The 15,965-nt window shown below is 40.0% G+C and overlaps 1 protein-coding gene across 6 annotated transcripts in view; it reads left to right on the top strand.

Annotated features, from left to right (window-relative positions):
* Positions 1-15,965, top strand: part of Fat3 (FAT atypical cadherin 3) — a 576,147-nt gene that overhangs the window by 32,428 nt on the left and 527,754 nt on the right. The gene's annotated exons all lie outside the window — the stretch shown is intronic.

Raw genomic sequence — 15,965 nt, 5'->3', positions numbered from 1 at the left:
TGTGTGTGTGTGTGTGTGTGTGTGTGTGTGTGTGTGTGTGTGTGTGTGTGAACTTGTGGAGGACAACTTATAGGTGTCAGGTTTCTCCTTCTACCATGTAAATCCGAGGGATGGAACTCAGTTTTTCACATTTAGCAGTAAGTGCCTTTATCTACTCAGCCATCTCTCAAGCCTAGCAACTGTATTTTAATGAAGAATGTGACTTAATTAGGACTTTTAGTTTCTGAATGACTCTGAAGGTAATTGTGGAGTGGCTCTAGCCATTGTGTACAGCACTTTCTGATCAAGGCTCCCACTCTTCAAACAGTTTTACCACATACATCAGTATCCCCTCTCTTGCTTGGAATTTTTGTGTCCAGAAAGATTAAGTGTAGCCCTCCAATTGACACCAGGTACATAGGATACCTTTTCTGTTTTAATGTAATTTGTTCTTATTACCCAGAGTGCCCTGGGGATAACAAAGCATCTACTTGTTCTCTTACTTATTATATTTTCATTATTAGCTCTGGGAATACATATGCTCCAGTACAGGATGAATACTGATATAGTCATTGAAAATAATGTAAATGTGAGTGCTTGCTGGGTGCCTAATATGTAGCAGCTAAGGTGGATGAACAACTATAGTTAATATCTACTCCTTGCATTCTTGATAAAGAGATATAAGGATGCAGGAGAAATTAAAACAATGCCACATACAATGACAAGAACTTCAAGGGATCAATGTGCTCTGAAATTCAAACCTGGAGAATTCATCCTGTCCTGAGGTACCACAAGCTAGCACCTTAGAATCAGCTGTAGTGTTGAGTGACCTACAAAGGAACATGTCATTTGAATACAGCCCTGGGATAAAGACACTCTGCTGGGTACACACGGACCATGGAAGGAATGTGTAACGGTTGCACTTTATCTGAACTTCTCTGTGTGATATCTGAGAGAGGGAATACTGAACTAGATCCTGAAGAGTACAGAACTTCTAGAGGGAATGTTAAACTTTAGTCATTTGGCATCTTGAGGACTTGGCATTGCTCTGAGAGTCATGATTACTTTGGAGTTCTGTGGAGATAGGTACTTTGTAGTGAAAATGGACAGAATGCTGGGGAAGAGGGGAAGAGGGGAAGAGGTGTCATATGGCCAGGTGAGTTAGGATGAACTTGATGATGCCGAAGCCTAGTAGAGGTAAAGTGACCATGTGGACAGAAACCAAAGGCAATGAAAGAAAAAGTTTGCCCACCAATTTGTTCTGAGGGAAAGATGAAAGGCTAGAGGATAGATAATAAAGAAAAAGTTGAAGGCATTGAGAGAATTAAGTGAGGAAGGAATGGTCTAAGAACTGTGGAAGAACTAGGCAGAGTGATTGGGGAAAGATGAGACTTGCCAGGTATGTCTCTCTGTCTCTTTCTCTCTCTGTCTCTGTCTCTGTCTCTGTCTCTCTCTCTCTCTCTCTCTCTCTGTCTGTGTGTCTCTTTGTGTGTGTGTGTATCTGTGTGTGTACACATGCATGTGTGTGCCCATATGCACACATATTTTTCTGTATTTAGGAACCTGGCAACAAGAGGAAACAAGGCTACATGGCTTTCTTCTCCACCTCAATCTAAATCTTCCTTACCAGATATCCTGTGCAAATGATTTTGCAATTTAGGTCTGCTTCAGAATCTTTAAATACACCCTCAATTCTTAGCCTTATTATTCTAATATTATTTCTTTAAGGTGTAGAGAGAATGGACTTTTCAAGTAACTCTCAAACATGGAATATGGGATATGGGAAGAATAGAAAGCATGACTCAGAAATCACCTGAAACTCTTTTTGTTGCACAAGATTCTTGACCTTCGAAGTGGAGAACACCATTTAAATGAATAATGGGCACGTATGTTAATCAAGGGAAAAGCAGATCTCCCCAACACTTAAGCTGTCAGTCACATGGGGCCACAAGTGCCCTGGCCACATTTATCATGGAAGCTGTTAGTGCCTTGAGTCATAAGTAAGAAACGGGCTGGGGTTGCAGAGACTGTCCCAAATATACCTTTAAAACTGTGCCTTCTTCAGGTTTCTTCCTTTCCTTAAAACACTGCATACATGCATACGGGTACACAGCAAAGATATGTCCACTGTGGAGAAACATCAGAGGTTATTTTGTGCCTGGAACTTAGTTCTTTTTGTTTGTTTCTTTGTTTTTTGTTTTTGTCTTTTGTTTTTTCTTTTTATTAGTTTTTTCCTATTTTATTAGGTATTTTCTTCATTTACATTTCAAATGCTATACCAAAAGTCCCCTATACCCCCACCCCTGCTCCCCTACCCACCCACTCCCACTTCTTGGCCCTGGCATTCCCCTGTACTGGGGCATATAAAGTTTGCAAGACCAAGAGGCCTCTCTTCCCAATGACTAGGCCATCTTCTGCTACATATGCAGCTAGAGACATGAGCTTTGGGGGTACTGGTTAGTTCATATTGTTGTTCCACCTATAGGGTTGCAGACCCCTTCAGCTCCTTGGGTACTTTCTCTAGCTCCTCCATTGGGGGTCTTATGTTCCATCCAATAGCTGACTGTGAGCATCCACTTCTGTGTTTTGAAACTTAGTTCTTAAAGAACTGAAATTTCTTTCTACATGTATTAAATACAAACAATTGCTTGGCTTCTAAGTTCAGAGTAGTGCTGAGCTGAAATGAAATGGAAAGGACCAGGCTTGCTCTTGGGAAAGATTGGGGTGCTGGAAGAGACCCAGTGACCTTCCAGCTTCCAAGGACATGGATTCCTGTGGACTACCATGTCTTCCCCTGGTGTTGTCCAAGCATGAGGTGGGGAGGAGAGAAAATGGGTTAGGTGCAAAGACTTGAAGTTTGTCCTCAAGCTGTTTGAAGATGGTTAGGTTTTTCTCATGGGGAGAAGATCCATTACCTGCCAAACAGCTGCCATTCTGAGACAGCAAAGTGAAGTTGAGGCTCCTTCTAAGCCTGTGTGGATTCCAAACACCCATTTTTTGTTTTGTCAATGTGCCCTGATTCCTGAGCTGATATGGCCATTTGCTGCATCTCTTCCCCTCCAGTTAGCTGCAGCTCTTCTCCTCTGTTCCTCTCTTTTCATGGATTTTGTTTCTATTCCTACATAGAAATGTTCAGTGTGTGTGTGTGTGTGTGTGTGTGTGTGTGTGGAGGAGACGTTGGAAATTGTGTGTTTTATTTTTTTAAGAGTATTCATTTTGTGCTACTGAGACGCTCAGTTAAAAAAAAAATCTGACCCTATAAATTTGCCTGTGGGGAAAAGGAAAAGCAAAGGTCTTTATCAGCTTTCTTACTTGGTTATAAAAGAGATAATGCATGAAATTGAAACAGATGGTATAAAAGCAGCTAGCCTTAGTTCAATTATCTGGCTTTTGCTGACAAGCTCTTTAATCTCTCTGAAAACCCCACTTCTGGTAATTCTTTCAAGGGCTGCGGTGAAAACCCCTACACAGTGAGTCCCTGGGAAGGTATGTTACAGGAGCTGGACCACACAATAATCAGTACCCAAAATAGGTCATGAATTTAACATTTTCTTCACGAATATAACATAAAAATTATTATGTGCAGCCTCTTGCTATACCAACACCAAGGTGCTGTGATGTTACACTGCCCACATATGTGCTACAACCTCTGTGTAATGATTTAAAGTAGACCTAATGAGATCCTTCATAGAAAGTTGAGGGAGTTTGAGAATATCAAGCTGGCTGTTTGTACTTATACAAAAGTTCTAAGAGAGACACAAAATGACATAAGTAGTGGTTATCCAAGTCACATTTGTCTAAAAATATTAAACAGTTTGAATATCTGGGAAGATTGTTAGATCATTATCTGTGTGTAGGGTCTGAGAGTTTATTATAGGCAGCTACTGAGAAAGGGACCACCTAATTATCCATATCTTAAAATGCTGGCACAAGGTAACACGTTGGAGAATAATGCTTCATAAAGTCACCCCCAAGTCCCCATGCCCCGAGGGTGATTTTAAAAGGTATGATTTTCTGAGGCAAAATCGTTCTACTTTTTCATTGGAAGATTTTGGAAGTAAGAAGAAGTTCATCCAAGTAAGGAAGCTGTTTACTGTGGTCAGGCCATTGAGTGGACAAGGCAGGAGCTATGTGGCCTGCACAAAGATGCCTCCAAACAGCAACACAGCCTCACAGCTGTGGGTGACTCGAGGTGGGGTCTGTGTGAATGGGGGAGACTGAAGTAGAACAACTGAGAAGTGTGCTCCACAGGACCAACTTACACACCTGTGGAGGACACAAATATCCCTGTCCTAGCACTTCGGTATAGGTCAGTAGGCTCCAGGTGTCCCTGCTACTTTCTTCTCCCTTCCTAGTTCCTTTATCAGATCTTTCTGATTCTTGAGCTAATATCTTGCCTTACCCCCAGCTCAAATTATAATTTCATTAAGTACTCTTTATTATTAGTTCTAAGGCACAGTTTGTCTTATTTTTCTCCAAACCTCTAATTTGGAAGATGCATGTCTATGGGCTAGATACATCTTAAAATAATGCCTACAAGTGCTTGAGTAAGAAGACCATAATAAATAAGCTATGTTTCTTTTTCAAATTTTGATTCATTTCTTTTTCCAGTTTTTGAACCTGATTTCAGTGTAAAAGGTGATGCATAGGTAATCTAGAAAGTGTACTTTCTCTTTAGTATGGGAAGAAACTAAAAAGTACCTCAAAGAACGGAATGCTATCTACCTTACACCTGACAGATGGACTTCTCCTTGGTAAGGAGTCATCTCTGGCTTCATTCTCTGTGATTCTAGTGAACTCTGATATGTCACCCATGGAGTTACATTCCATGACCAAATTTCCGATGGTATATGTCTATTGACTACTGTTCCTTGCTTGTCTTCAGGAAGGCCTTTGGTCTTAGCCACTGCAGCTGGTGTCGAATACAATGGAAGACTACCTGCTTATCACACACTCCCTGGCCAAGACCAAATCTTCCTAAATTTCCACTCTGCTCACTTTAATACCAATCCATTTGCTAGGAGGAGTGTCCACTGAAAAATAACCAGTTTCGTATTTGACAGCTTATCCTGTTCAATCAACACAGAAGACTCACGGGGCAGAAAATCTTATGTCTCTGGGGTGCTATCTGTGCCTCTCTCCATAGAATACAATGTAAAGATTGCTGGTAATAGACCCAGTCTCTGTTAGTATTAAAGAATTTCTTAGTGCCCTTGGAAACCTCTGACCAGGAACCTAATCAGTTAACTAGATCTAATGTGTTTTCTTAGGCACAAGAGCATAATAGGCATATTTACACTGAGCAAAGTGAAAACATATCACCAGGACTGGCCGGCAGGCTCCTTGGCATCCTGGAAGGAGTACATGCTTTGGCAGAAGGTCTTTGGATAAAGAGCAGCATCTTGGAGACAGTGGGTTTCAGAACACAATATTTTCAGTTTTTGTGCTGGAAAAAATAAGGATGGGGTAGGAAGTGAGCCCAGGAAACAGGTTCTCCCAGTTAGACACCTCAGCAACTTCTGCCTTAGACACCTTCAGAATGAGGTATAGACAGATTATTAAATGAAATAGGAATGATGTTCTTAAGGAAGCTTGGTTAAAATTACTTGCTCCCAGGAATTCTTTGTTAGGATAACTCCTCCTGTCCTTTACAGAACCACATAAGGCTGTGTCCTTTACCTGATAACACATTGGAAGCTTATCTTGGGTGGATCCCGTTTCCTCATTTGAGTGGTTACACTTCAAATGCCTTCTCTTTCACTGAAGCCTGCAGACAGGACAGACTTTCAGAGTATAAAGATTTTAGTGTCTGCCCTAGACCCTCCTTTAGGATATAGCCAGACAGCTAATCATTTTAAGAGATTTTAAAATTCTTTAAGATTTTAAGAGAGAAAAGCAAACAGGGGTCCTGACTAACTGTATCAGTCACTGTCTCTGTACTCATCCTCAACTTCAGCATGGTAGGCAGCTCCTCTTCTTTCCAATGAGGGGAAACTGAGACACAGGGAGGCCAGGGGACGTGCACAGAGACTTAGTAGGAGGCAGTAGAGAGATATATTTGGATCCACCTACAACTTCTTTCCAGCTTTTTGCCATATCCCCAAATGAAGACATTCCACATTTAGGGATATAGCAAATGGATCAGTACCCACTGACTTGCCCCTAGTCCTGGACACATGGCCATTCACAGGCCTCGTGATTTAGTGGGGAGGTCTGAGGGTTGCACCTCTTACAAGGTGATCCTTTATACATTACGGGGCTAGCATCGATGGGTTTGGTCCTCTCCACTGATTGCAGAACTTATCATTGTATTGTTACCATTCTTAAATTTTACAGTAAAAATCGTTTTCCTTAAGCCTATAATTTGAATATGCCACCTTTCTCTTTTAGTGGTTGGTTCTCTGCATAGATTTTAACTGGAGCTTTCAGACATATCACTAACCTAATTTTGATTTCTGGACCCTTCTCTATTTATTTCCTTTCCATTCAGATGATAAGTGTGTTGTGGTAACCCTGATTAATGTATAAAGTCCCTGGAACACATGAAAATTGACTAAGATATAAAATTTCCCTGGCCTCTAAAAACTTCTGATTGGCATTTGTAAACATGCACAAAGTATACCCCCTCGTGAACAAAGCTCCAATTTACAGTTTCTTCCTTATGGAAGAGGGGGGTGAGAAGAAAGAGGAATTCTTTTGTGGGATATTTAGGTTCCGCTAAAGTTAGCTTACGTTTTGGGAGCTGTATGCTCTTCATCTGCCCACTCTGCCCAGGAAGAATTAAAAAATGGATGTATTCAGGTGTTTTCAGCATGTCGAGCTGCAATGGAATGCAGAATCAGCTTTTCTTCCTCTTTATCTAAGAGCAAAAATACCACCATGTCATAAATTGCCTTGGGTCAGAACGCTGTTTGTTGAATTATTCAACAGATTGAACTGGTAGAATTAGAAGACTCATTAGACTGAAGGTCAAAAGTTAAGTTAAAAACATTTCCTTATAGTTATGATACAACTCAGGGTGTTGACAGATCCCAGACAGGCCCCAGGAGCTGAGAGACGTGTGGTCTTAATGAGCTACAAACAGGCTTGCCTGGCCGTTTAGCTTCCAACCACTTTGTAGTGCCTGGATTGAGATCCTGTAGGTCTGTACTGAGACCTGCAAGTGAATGAGATGACCAATAGTTACTCTCAAAGGAAGAAAAAAGTAAAAAATATTCTTTTATTTTTATTTTTTCTAAAATTACCAAATCCCATGAAAAAGTGTATCTGTTGCATATAACCTAAACATACAGAACTTCTGCTTCATAATTGATGTTTAGCTTATTTATTGGAGAAGCTTGGGCATAAAGTTGTAAGGTGGAAACTCTAGAGTATTTCTCAGAGGCTGGGGAGATGTATAAGAGCTTTTATTGGGCAAGCATGAGGACCTCTGTCTGGATCCATAGAACCCATGGAAGCACCAGGCCTTACCTTGTGCATATAACTTCAATGCCATATAGGGGGATACAGGGTGATTACTGGGCATAAGACAGCTCCAGCGTTAGTGAGACCCTTTCCACAGTATAAGGTAGAAAACAGAGAAGCAGTGCATCTGACATCCTTCTAGTCCAAAAGCATGGCCATGGACACATGATGTCCTCAAAGTTACCCTTCCCACCCACCAACCCATCCACACACAGCCCCCACTCTCTAACACACACAACTCTAACACACACACACATAAACACACAAATAAACACAAACACACACACTCACGAAAGAAAAGAGTATTTCTTGGGCTGGTGTCAGTGTTAGTTTTAAATGTCAACACTTTAGAATCATCCAGGTTGGTCTTTGGGCTCATAGGGGTTGTCTGATTGTTAACTGAGGTAGGAAGATGCTCCATGGATATGGATGGCTGGGTTGTGCCCCTCACTGCTGAAGAATGGAGAACCCAGCTGAGCAGGAAGTCCAAAGAAGGGGTGTGGTAAATATTCTCTTTACTCTTGACCATGGATATGATGTGACCTCTTCAAGCTCCTGCCTTGACCTCCTGCCATCATACAACCTAGTGGTTTAAGCCAACTAACCCCTTTCCTCCTTTGTGTTGCTTGTTGGTCTGGACATTTTTGACACAGACACAGGACAGCTGGGGATTGGCCAAGGGCTTGCTCAGAAAGAGCAAGGCCTGGGTTGATCTCCACCACAGTAAAAGATAAACTGTGTGTGATAACTCATGCCTGAAATCCTAAGAGCATATTGGAGGTGGAAGCAGAAGGGTTAGTACTTCCAGGTCATTTTATGCGGTGAATTTGAGTTCAGCCTAGGCGACATGAGATCCTATTTCAAAATAAAATTTGTGTTTCTTGTTAGGAGTGAAGACAAAGAATAATCATGAGATTGTATGTCTAGATGTTTGTAGTAAAGTGATCACCCACATTTCTTAATCACATTTATGTAAAGAGCATGTAGTGTTAAATATTACCTTTTTAGAAGTTGAAAGAAATGATTTTTGGAACACAGTCTTAAGATCTCCATTCGTAGATTCTAATCTAGCCAATGTGCTCCTTGGCCCTTCCCACTTGATTACATCCCAGTGAACTCCCAAATCCATTCCATCACTGCTTGTTGAGGTGTTATCCCGGTCAAATGCATTAAGTTATGAGTTTAGTAATTGGCAGTGAAACCATCTGGGAAGTGTGATGCTCACTTTGGCCTCCGCTGTGGTCTTCCTCTTTTGCAGTGTCTCATCAGGTAATTCATGATTGGTTCATCTGACTTTTAAGATTTTAGACTGCCAGATTCTGTGAGAATCTCAGCTGCATTTGTCAGAGACTCTTACTTCTTTGGTAATTTTTCTACCAAAGAAAACAGTTTTCTGAGCATCACTTGGGTTGTCTTGATCTAGTTTTCTACAATCACCCTGGTCTATCCTTCTCTATTGTTCTTCATAGCGATGTCTAAATACTGACATTTCATAATTAACCTTCAGCAACGTGTATCTCTTATTTTTTTACTTCTCATGATATTGCCTAGTCATTGATTTTAAGTGCATCCTATATTCTTAAGATTATATATTGACCCACATATAATGGTCTTGCCTGGAACTTTCCATTGTTTCCCATGGATAGACACCAGTTTACCCTTTACTCTGCACCCCAGGCAGAGAGTTCCTTACCAGTCTTGATTTCTTCTCCCTCTTTTGTGACACGTGACGCTTTCTCTGATATGTGGCTCCCAGATGTTCCTGCTGTGTCACCTTTATATCTGATTTCTTATGGGTCATCCCTCAGCTGCTTCAAGACTTCATTCCCTCTCTCAGAAAAGCCAGTCCTGACCACTCTAGCTGAAGAAATCCCTCCCTGCAGCGCTCTTGGCATTATCCTATCTATCTGTTTGAAGCACATTTTAAGGCTGAAAATGGCCAGAATTTATAATCTCCTGTCTGTCTCCCACAGAAGTAACTCAGGTCCTTGTGTCTATCTTGGGTTCACTGTCTAGAGTGTGGCATATAGGTACCTGTGCCATCAGTGCTCACTCATTGGCTGTCGCTAAGTGCTAATGATGCTAAATATCCTGTTTCCTTTTTCGTTCCTGTGACCATCTTTGATCTATCTCTGGAAAGGAGAAGTAACGATCTTCTTGATGTGCTGGGCTGGGTAAATTGGGTTTGCCCCATTCTTCAGAAGCAACCATGCTGTCTGATCTGATAAATCCCTTTAATGTGATTTGTCCTTACCTTATATCCTCTAGGTTTGCACTTTGGAAGTGCATGTATTTTGTGCCGCAAAACTGTTGTCTAGTTTTTAATCAGTGTGTGACCTTTTGAAGAAGTGGCTCCTCTCATTTCTCTCTCAGGTTGGCTGTAATTGCCTGGAGACTGCATCTTATTCATTATCCAGTTGGGTAAGACTTTAGACCAGCTCTTCCAATAGTTCTTATCATCCACTGCCATGCTCTATGGCCACAGATTTGGATTAAAGGATTTACACTAAAGAACACCCTTGCTATGATTTTGCTATAGATTCCTGTACAAATCAGGTGCAGAGATAATAATGAGAAAAGTGGTGAAGCCCTTAGAAGCCACTGGCAAGGATCAGGAGGAATAAGTGTTTTCATGAAGCTTCCTTCTTTGGGGTCCCACTTGATAGGAAGCCATCAGCAGGACACAAACCAGAACAAAAGGCTGAGCAAGGCTCTTCCTACACTCCAACTGGAGGTTCTGTTCTTACAATAATTTGACAATCCTTTAGTGTGACTGCAAGATTTTTGGTTCCAATAGGTCTATGGAATTTTGTGAATTTCTGAGCAGTGATGATGATGGGGGATGATGATGGTGACATAGGGTGTTTAGGAAAAGAAACATCTGTTCAAGAAACGTATAATCAATAAACATGAAAAAACTAACATAAAATATTTGAACATCAATAAAGAAGGAAGAAAGGTTTATCTAGGGGAATCACATGCAGGCGAGAGGGAAGCTCAGAGCGAAAGGAAGTCTGAAGAAGAGACAGATATGGAGTGGATGGGAAAACCTGGGGAGGGAATTCCACATTCCTGGAGCATTAGGACAGAGAGCTCCTTGGATCTCCTCCTCCGTGGTTTACCATAATCTTAAAGAATGCTATTAAAGAAAAGATTGTCAAAGAAGATAGCTAGGGCCTCTACTTAAGTGACACTTGTAACAAAAACAAACTCATGGCAAAGCCACCACCTTGCTGACAGAGAAACCTGGCACCAGTCTCACCCAGTGTTCTGTCCCTCAGCAGAAATGTTAGAGGAAGTCCAGGCACAGGCCCCAGAGGGCAGTCTTCCCACACACAAACACGCACACGCACACGCACACGTACACACACACACACATATACACACGTGCATACATATATAGTGAATAGATATAGAGATGAAATAGATATGTATATATGTATATGCACATATACATATATAGAGATTAGATACACTTATATATCCTCTATTCTAATTAAATAAATTCTATTTGCAAAATCATGAGTTTGATATAGCAGTTATGTATTTTTAAAATTGTAAACCTCTTAGTTTAAAATGTGATTTCTATAAGCGAAGTCAAATATCATCAGAGCACATGTAAGTAATTCTAGATGTTGGGGGGAAATCAATTTAATTTTCAACATCTTTGTGGCCGCTCCACTAAGCCCTTTTCCTCCAATTCCTCTGCCCTCTCGCCCAGTCCCTGGGTTCTCCACAGGTTGAGCCTGCAGGGGTTGTGCAGGACATATTAAGCAAAATCTTTAGGATTGGAAGCGCAGTGAAAGGAAATTACCGAGAGAATCGCCATTTAATGGAAAATGGTGATATTCATCTAGTGATGTTTCCTGCAGCCCTAGTTGTAATAACTGTATAATGTCATACACTTATCAAAATAATGGAAAAGCCTTCAAATGAAGTTGTTATGGAGCCTCTGAGTAAAATCAAGTGAAAGGCAGAGTTTCTAGACTATGGCAAGGGAGGGAACTGACAGCTTGTTTTCTAAATTAGGAGACCAGGAAATTCCAGGCCTCAACGCTGCCATAGCTCTATAATATTAATCTCTTTGTACTGTCTTTAGCTTCCTTGGGCACTATGGCTCCCATATTTGCATAGTTCCTTGGTGCTTATTCTTCACTGACTTCTCAATTCTCACAATCTAGAATATGGCCATGGAGAAATGGGTGGAAAAAATTAACAAACAGACCTTGGCTTTGTTTGGAAAACAAACATTTTATTTTCATGATAGCATTATAAAGTAAAATAAAGTCTCCATAATTTAGAATTTGATTAAAATATTAGAAAATCATTAATGATTGATCTTTGTATTTATATTAAAAGGGAGTTGCTAAGAAATCCAATATTTTAAATAGATTTCAAACAGTGGGTTTAGGTTTAAAGACTGAGATTTGGGGGAAGGTTAGGAGTAGGTATTTTCTTGACCACTTTGAGCTTATTTCAAAATCTCATGAATGTGTAATGTACTAATTTTCTATCATTATTAAATGAGTAACTATGAGGTCCTCCTAGAAAACACTTTAGCAAAGGGCATAAACTCTAATATTAATTTATAACACAATAACAACAAAGTAGCAGGAGATGTGATGTAACATATAAATCTTATAACTGCTCAAATCTTCATTTTATATTCTCCTCAAAACTGAGGGAACAGGAGCACCGAGTCAAGGCTTCTGTGTGACTGCCCAGGCTTTCTTATCTGTCCTTTGCTGGTTTGCTTCTATGGGTGCCTAGAATTGCTGGTGGAAGCTTTAGAATCTTAGGGATAGCGACTTTGTAAGTGGAGACTGTTAGAACCAGTATTGACATTATGACCCACATGAGCACCTGTTTGACAATGATTGCCTGTATTTACCAGGATTTTAAAGGGTTATAGTAAACATGACAGCAGTAACAGATGCTTGTGTGGCTGGTGTTGTAAGCTCAAAGCTATGGATTCCAGACTGTCTGGGCCTACAATGAAAGTGGATGCCTTCCATCCTGGCCTTCCTATTATTGGCAGGTTATTAGAGCCCTAGGGCAGATCTCAACTCTCTCATGTTCAATTAAGCCTTGGTGTCCCTAAGACATCCTCTTTTCATTCTCCCTTACAAACTGTCTACTGTGCTAGAGTCACTTTCTACCTTAGCCCCATTCATAGCCCTCTTGTCCCATCAAATTTCTGGCTCTGGATTTCCAATGCTGTGATAATAGACTTTAGTTATTTTTCAGTTCTGAATATTCTCTAAGTCTCATCCATCTCTGGCTGGTTTGGAAACCCTTTACTCAAGGCTTTCCAAACTCTTAATACACAGTTGGATTCTTTGGCATTCTATCTAGAACTGAACACTCATAAGGTTGCACCTGCCTCCTGCTTGGACTATGACCATCCCCTAATAAGTGGCTTAATTTCTTCCCTCGCTGCTGAGTCTGTGTCTCCTGAGGAACATAGGATGGGTCTAGGTTTCTTGAGTCAAACCCTAAGCTACTAAGGGCTCATTACTGTCAGGAGTAAGCATGAACACTTATGGCGCTAACAGAAAGGACTTCAGCTTCTAAATAAAAATGTGGATGACTGCTTTTATTGTTTGTAAGAAGAAAAATCTAACTAATTATCTTTTGCTACTGGTCTTACATAGAGTGCAGACATTATTAGGTAGAAAACCTTTAGTGATCACACAGTGCTATGGCTCCCCACTATGAGATAGTGTTATCTATAGTAATTTCAGGGAATGCCCAGATTGAATCCCTGACCTTTGCTCCTCTACACACAACTTGAGTGGAATGAATGTCATGATTTGGATATTTTGTTTTGCCTTTAATATTCAAAACCTGTTGTAATTAGGTTTTAAAATTATACCTTTTGTAATATAACATAGACACAATCATTTAAGAAATATCTAGCTACTACTTAAGGAATTGAGATCCAACCACCATGGGCCCTTTTCTACATGCTACTATTGTTGTATCCAGATCATCGGTAACTCCTGGACTATTGCAGGAGTCCTCACGCAAGCCTCTTACCATCACTGTCACAAACACGACTTTCCTGTGTTCCAAATACAATTGTGCTCCTGTTTTCAGTAAACCATTTCGGAGTTCCCATGGCTAGTGATCTGAGTTCATCTTTGTTAGTTCCCAGAGCTGTTTCTGCAGTTTGCAGACATGCACTCTCATACCAATTCCTTGTGTCAGTAAAATACTTCCCCTAGTATTTTGTTTTTGTTTCTTAAATCTCATCTCTATTTTATTAACAGTATTTTTCTTCTGACTTAATAATTCCTTTAAAGAGCTGTTTTCATTCAAATAAATTGTTATGTGCAAATATGCATTGCAATAGCCAAAACCAACAACAACCACACACACACACACACACACAAACCTGAACAAAACCCTGTATTTTTTCAAGAACCTGAAATAGAATATCTAGCAATAAGAAAATCTGACCTGATCAATTGATCTGACCAGTACTGTGGAATACTTGTTTCTTCATCCACTCAAGGTCTCCCTTATGCTAGGCTAGAACTCTACCACTGCGCTCCATTTCAACCGAGTACCATACTGTATCAGGGATTTATTCGATTTATATTCCACTGACTTTTGATAACCAAAGTGACTGTCTAAAACATACTATTATGTAAAAGTAATATAAAATGCAAAAATATATGCATTGCCTTTTATATGTTTTAATGTTTGTAACTGTTTGGTTAAAGGAGAAGAGAGATTCCAGTCACCACTGGAAGGATTATGATGACGTGAATAGTTAAATGGTGCAAAAAGTTATAGGTGGTTTCTATTTTTCTTTATATTAGTATGAATAATCTTTTGTAAGTGTGTACAAGTATGGGTGTATTTTATAATCAAGAACCACAATTTTAATTAAGCACATGCTAATGAGTTCAAGGATCGCTCTGCCTGTGAGGTCTGCCAGGAACACCCTCATTGACCTCACAATTCTTCTGCACTTCCACAGCCCAGTGCTTAGCTTCTGCTGTGCTTTCACGATGGGTCTCCACTCTTCCTTGAGTATCTCTATCCATCTATACTCACAGAATGATCTTAACCTGGGCAGGGTAATTACATGAATTTTCTGAATAGCCTAAGTGCCCTTAAAGAGTGCTCAACCAATGAAATTCATGAGTAAGTTTGAAATGAAAGCTTTTCTGGATATAATCAGCTCCATTTTTCTCTAATCACTTATTGGTCCTCTGGGATACAGTGTCCACCTTCATAAGCTCTCAAACCTGGAAGAAATTATTGCATGTTTAGTTTACTGCTTTTAGTAGTATCTCGACATATTTACGGGTTCTGCATCTCAGATCTCCACATCCACCTTCTGACTTGTAAAATCTATGTCTTTAAAGTCATGTTCAAATGCATCTTCTAATCTTATTTATTTAAAATGCAGAGAGTTTATATCTCTTTATCAGGATTTACAATCCCCTACGTTATTAGTGATTACGCTCTTTTCATTTCATTAAAAGACCTTAAATATTCTCTAGTAGATATAGATCAGAATATGGTCCTTATCACAAATGCAATATTTGGTTCACCAACTACATGGATAAATTTCAAACAGACTTTAAGCATTATAAGCATAAAATAAAGTCTTCTTTAGGTCTCAGTCCTCAACAGTGGCTCACGCAGTCTGTCAATCACTAACATCGTGTAAATGCCTTTCCTTACATCATCAATTTTGAGTATTTTTTTTCCATCCTTAGGCCTATTCTACCAAGGAAATTCAAAATCGAAATTTTTCTTTAATCAGGAGTTTCCTGATTTTATTTTGACCCTCTTGCTCTATAGGCAGCATTCCCATCAGACGCATTAAAGACTAATCTTCATCAATGCTATCTGTGTGTTTGAGTAGATACTGGTTGTGGAATAATAAAAAAGGATGGAGTTTTCCTCTTAAATAGTAGAGGACTAAATGAATACTATATACAAAGCACTGTGCAAAGATCCCAGCTAAGTGAGAGGTGCTTGAGCATGGCTTCTGGCTCACAGAACTCTTCTCAGCGTCAGGCATAAAGCACATTATCTGTTGGCATAATGGGCATGTGCTCTTCTTGGTGAGATAAGTACGGTACTGATGCTGATTGGAGTGAACTTGAGATATAAAAGATGTGAAATCTCTAGTTACATTCTTACATTTTTTTTTCAGGAGATTAAAGTAGGAGAGCCTGGTCTTGAAACACAGACAATGCCTAGGAAGCAGAACGAAAAATCGTACAGACTGTGTGGCTAGCTGGGACATAGAAACAAAAGTCAGACAAGAAAGGATGGATTTGAGCATGATAAAGAAGCCCATTACATAGGAGGGTGGCAGATAGAGTGGCTATCATGTTTGTGTCTGTTGAGCCTAAAATCAGGAGGCAGGTCATGGGAAAGGTAATATGAGGAGGAACTGAAGGCAAGGAGAGAAAAAGAAAACTCCCCAAAGAATCTATTGTGATCAGCCAGCTGGGATTTTTTTTGTTTTTGTTTTTGTTTTTTTTGTTGTTGTT

This window comes from Mus caroli, chromosome 9, assembly GCF_900094665.2.
Source record: "Mus caroli chromosome 9, CAROLI_EIJ_v1.1, whole genome shotgun sequence".
Classification (NCBI taxonomy): Eukaryota; Metazoa; Chordata; class Mammalia; order Rodentia; family Muridae; genus Mus; species Mus caroli.
The sequence above is the reverse complement of the archived record's forward strand: the minus strand, read 5'-3'. Positions and strand labels throughout refer to the sequence as shown.